The sequence below is a fragment of the Cornus florida genome, unplaced genomic scaffold (assembly GCF_030987335.1).
Source record: "Cornus florida cultivar Cherokee Brave unplaced genomic scaffold, ASM3098733v1 CherokeeBrave_3.0.0_Hap2_Chr02, whole genome shotgun sequence".
Lineage (NCBI taxonomy): Eukaryota > Viridiplantae > Streptophyta > Magnoliopsida > Cornales > Cornaceae > Cornus > Cornus florida.
In genome coordinates, this window is record NW_026775572.1 from 89,449,322 (window position 1) to 89,454,817 (window position 5,496).

General features: G+C 37.0%; 1 pseudogene; it reads left to right on the top strand.

The window, feature by feature from the left end:
- The first annotated feature begins 2,904 nt into the window (after window positions 1–2,904).
- LOC132297869 (small nucleolar RNA R71) lies at window positions 2,905–3,003 on the top strand (annotated as a pseudogene).
- Window positions 3,004–5,496: the final 2,493 nt, after the last annotated feature.

The following is a 5,496-nucleotide window of genomic DNA, read 5'->3' on the forward strand; positions in this document are numbered from 1 at the left end:
TTTTGAAAAATAAAAAAAAAATAAAATAATAAAAAAGAAATAAATAACTAAAATAAAAAGTAAAAATATTTTTAGGATTTTTGGAAAATATTTATTTATTTATATATATATATTTGGAAAATAAAAATGACAATAATAATTAAATAATAAAATATTTTTTGAATTTTTCTTTTTTCTCTTTTTTTTTTTTTTTTTTTTTTTGAAATTAAGAATTTATAACAAAGTCATAATTGAAAATCAAAGAACAAAGATCGATTTCACCAAGATCAATCTCAGATTACTTTCGATCGATCGAGAATGCAAAGATTTGAAGAAATGTTCGATCGATGAGACAGAGAGGCTTTTGGATGCAGGTGATGCAGGTTTAAAATTTTTCTAAGTGTTGGAACTGCAGATCGATCCAAGATAAAGTTGGATCGATCGAAGAACTAAAGATCAATCTAGGAACAAGTTCAAACGATGGGACAGAGAACTGAAATATGCAGGTTTTGTTCGAACGATTGGACAAAGAGTGATTTGGATGCAGGTTTGATGCAGGTGGGAAGCTCGATCGATCGAACCCATTTTGAGATCAATCGAACTTATGCAAAATGCTCAATTTCAACATAAAAGTGCATGCAATCCTAATCACAGTTGCTAGCAATGCATATGAACCCAAATCCAATATCTAGACTTCACAAGAAATGAAATTAAAGATAGAAATGAGGGAGGAATAGGGTTTTGACACCCTATGAAATGTCTTGCTAGTCTTTAACGTCTCTAGCAAGACGTTGGGCACTTTTAGTTTAGATCAAACATCTTGTAGTGCATCCCCTCCTTAATGGGGTGATGAGTGCTTCGAACTCCACCCAACAAATGGTTCTTTAAGGAACTTGTTGGATTAAACTCAAGAGAAGTTATTGGTCCTTGATCAAAGCAATCTTTAGGCTTCCATGCCCTTTCAAAACAAGACTTTGAAACAACTTTCTTTAGTTTCAACGTTGAAGATGGACTTTTTGGAATTTTGGTTTCACACAAAAACTCAATTCCTTCACATTTAAGGTCATAGCATTTCTCCACAACATTAACTTCTTCATGCGGCCAAATGAGATCTTCATTATCCCCGTCCTATAATTAATGTTGGCATTTGCGGTTGCCAAGAAAGAACAGCCAAGGATAACGAGAATTTGGCTCTTAGGATTTGGAACCGGTTCCATGTCAATGACAACGAAATCAATGGGAAAGAAGAATTTATCAATCTTAATCAATACATCCTCAATGATACCCTTAGGCTTTTTGATGGATCGGTCAGCAAGTTGCAAAACCACCATCGTCGGTTTCAAGTCTTCTAAGCCTAATTTAACATATACCGAGTATGGAAGAAGATTAACACTTGCTCCTAGGTTAAGAAGAGCCCGATTAATGATATGATCTCCAATGATGCATGAAGTGGTAGGTGAACTGGGGTCCTTAAACTTTGGAAGAGTGTTATGCAGCAAAATTGAGCTTACTTGCTTGGTTAAGACCACTTGGCTAGGTGCTTGGCTTTTGTTCTTCCTCTTTTGGGTGCATAAGTCTTTTAAGAACTTGGCATAAGCCAGAATTTGCTTGATTGCATCCAAAAGTGAAAGATAGACTTTCACTTGCCTAAACACATCCATAATTTCATTTGCTTTGGCCTTTTGCTTGTCATTTGAAATGGAACATTTTAAGGTATCTGGGAATGGAGCTCTTGGCTGCTCAAAAACCTTTTCAGAAATTTTCTTTGAAGTCTCTTCAACACAAGAAGTTTTAAAATCATGTTGCAAATCTTTCTTTTCAAAATCACTTTTCAAATCACTTTTCAAGATATTCTCATTCGAAAAATCATGCATATGCAATGAAGGAGGAATAGGATAAGAAACGGAACGGGTGTCAACTTGTGGTTGCACTGGTTCACTCTCTTCATTGGACATACCCACTTGGTTGTCCACAATATTCCTACTTCTCAAGGTTGTCACCGCATTAACATGCTCTATTGTGTGACCTTCCGATGAGGAATGAGTCTCCACAACACATTGTTGCTTTTGTGGGGCATTCAAAGGCATTTTCCCTTTCTCTCTAGCATTCAAAGTACTAGCTATTTGCCCTACTTGGGTTTCTAGCTTAGCAATGGATTGAGAATGGGAATGAAGTAATTGAGTGTTAGCCTCTAGAGTGCCTAGAGCGGTCAAAAATTTCTCTTCAAAAGCGGGAATCCTAGCATTTCCTTGAGAATATGATGGTTAATTAAGAAAATGAGAATTAGAGAATTGATTTCCTTATGATTGAAATGGTCTATATCCTTGGGAACCTTAGCTTTGCATTGGAGGTGGAATATATTTCCCTTGGAAACCACCTTAGAGAGGGTTTGAGCCTTCCCCTTGGTTTTTCCAAAAGAAATTTGGGTGATTCCTCCAACTAGGATTATAATGATTGCCATAAGGATTGTTACCTTGATTAACAAAAGTTGCATTGACTTGTTCATAATGCTCATTTTGCACATGTCCATGGGGACAATTGGAAGTTGAATGTAGAACACTTGAACAAGTCATACATGTCTCATTGGATGCATGATGGGAATGGTTAGGGATAGAAGATACTTGATTTGCCGAGTTTTAGTTGATCAAGAATTCATCAAACCTTTGAGATAAGGATTTCATCTCGGCGGCTATTTCATTGGAATGGTCGACTTGATATAAGCCAACACTCTTCCTTCCACTTGAATTCCTACCATTCTTATAAGATAAAGTTCGATGCAAAAAATTCTCACTCATGCTCTCATAAAGACGCCACACGTCATCCTCATGCCTATTAATGTAAGAGCCACCCATGGAAGCATCAACCATGCCCTTGTAATTGTCCGATAAGCTCTCGAAGAAGTATTAAACTAATTGTCATTTAGGCATGTCATGATGTGGACACTTCCTAAGCAATTCATTGAATTTTTCCCATGCCTCGTGGAACATTTCCCCATCCTCGTGTGGAAACTCTCAAATTGAGGTTCTCATGGCATTGGTCTTAGAAACCGAATAGTACTTCTTCAAGAACTCTAGTTGCATTTCTGCCCAAGAAGTTATTAAAAAAGGCCTAAGATTGTTAAACCAATATTTTGCCTTGTCTTTAAGGGTGAATGGAAAAAGTTTAAGCCTTAAGACCTCTTCTGGCATGTCCATGTATCTCACGGTGGAACATACTTCAAGAAACTCATCCAAATGCTTGTAAGGTTCTTCACTTGGAAGTCCATGATAGTTAGGAAGCATTTGAATGGTTTGTGGTTTGATCTCATAGTGGTGTGCTCTAAATGGTGGCAATTGAATGCATGTAGGTGCATTGTATTCATTAAGCACATAGTGATCTCTTAAAGCAAGGGGAGGATTGGCAATTGGAGGTACAACATGGGCACCTTGATTGCCTTGAATGATGGGAGGTTGTGGAGCATAGATTGGCCTTGGCATTCCCAATGGAACTTGGCCTTGTTGTTGTGGTGGATAAACGAATGGCCTCGGCATGTGTAATGGTACTTGCATGTTATCATGATGCACATTGGGGTGGAGGATGCCTTGTTGGTCTATGTGACCAAGGTCCTCCACATGGTCCTCATTATAACCTTCCATTGATGAAATGGATTGACTAGAACTTCCTTTTCCCTTAGAGTTTCGAACAATGGATTCAAGATGAAAATTTAAAGGGACAAAAGTGGGTCTCAATGATCTACGACTATGCATGCACAATGCAACACAACAAGCAATAATGACAAACATTTCACCTTCACAACAAATCAACAATTAACAAACTTCCTCCACATACAATGTTCCCATACTCCCATGCTATCAACAATATGCAAGAAAAGTAGATTGCCTCCACGTGGGCTTACGATTTATCTAAGAATTGAAATACAAGCCTCCATGCGGGCCGACGATTTAACTAGAGATTGAGTTAAGAAAGAGCTCACAAAGGGTCCTTTAACATCTCGATTTAATTTCAATTTTAGCCTTGCAAATTTTTTAGATTTTTAGCCTTTTTCCTTTGCTTTGCTTAGCTCATTGCTTGGAATACTCCTTTGCTCACCTTCTTGCTCAATGTACCTAGTAAAACAAGAACCAACACAATAAGTAATCAAAATGAAAATGAAAACAAAGTAAAAACACGATCAAAAGAGTACTAATTCCTAATTGATTCCACAAATACGACGTTGCCAATCAATCCCCGGCAATGGCGCCAAAAACTTGGTGGTTTGCCACACTCCGACCCAAAGTTTGTGCACTAAAAGATAATAGTGTAGAGCTATGATGAATGTGGCCAAGTTTTACATTTAGAAATTGCCACTACTACCTTTCACTAAAAATATAGTTAGGGAAAGTAAGGATCATCCCAAGGGATTGGTGGGTCGTACTAGATTGAGGAATCAAGATTAGGGTTAGTAAGTCGAGTGATCAAAAGATTGGTTGGTGGTTGAATTACAGTAGGAAGCAATTTAACTAAAGTAGATAATTAAATGTAAATAAGAGAAAATAAAAGAGAAATCTTGGGATTTAGAGATCACCACTAAGCATAGCTTTTCTACACCCTTAATAAATGATTAATGAGGGGGAAAAAACATGTATTGCAACAGAGTGTGTGTGTGTGGTTGTTTCAATAAGCATGGATGACAAATTAAGCATATATTGTCTAAGCAACATAGTGGATAGCACAACATATCAAATTAAGCCATTAATCCTCTCTTTAAGCTCATAACCAAACACATCACAAGGTTAGAGATATATGTTACTTACTTTCATAAGTATGGAACATTAAACAACAAGCATGGATTGTCCTCCCATTTAACATCTAAACTACAACTATACTACAATTAAGCTAATGACATAAAATTAAACTAATTGAACTAAGGGAGAGGTACAATCCATCAAGAAATGTGTATGAACCATCAAACAAAACACAAGAGCATTCCATTAAGCACTATGTCTTGACAATCTCTAGATCTATAGCATTAATACACATAGACATGCATCAACAACACAAGAAATAGAGACAAACACATGAACATCTATTCTAGCATACATAGACGTATGGATAGAATGAAATGATCAATTAGAAGCATTAAACCATATAAATCATTGAATAAACAAGATCTATACATATAAAAGTGTCAAAACATGTATCACAATACAAATCCCCTCAAAAATACATAAATCAAGATGTAAAAAACATGCTTAGGGCTAACTCTAGCTCCAATAGGATGTCTAGCCACTCATGGATGGTGTCCTCCAACCCTCAAGGGCTAACTCCATGGTAGAGATTGCTCCTCTTCTTGGTTGATGGAAGAACTCCGAGCTTGTGTCTCTAGCCTCCTCCCTTCTTTTCTTCCTCCCTAAGATATGAAAATTGTACCTCTCAAGTATATCCAAAGTCTCTAATTCTCCCCCTTCTCAAAAAGTGGCTCATATTCCTTATATAGGTAGGTCAAATATCACCCCGAATGAGCTGGGCTCGTACACC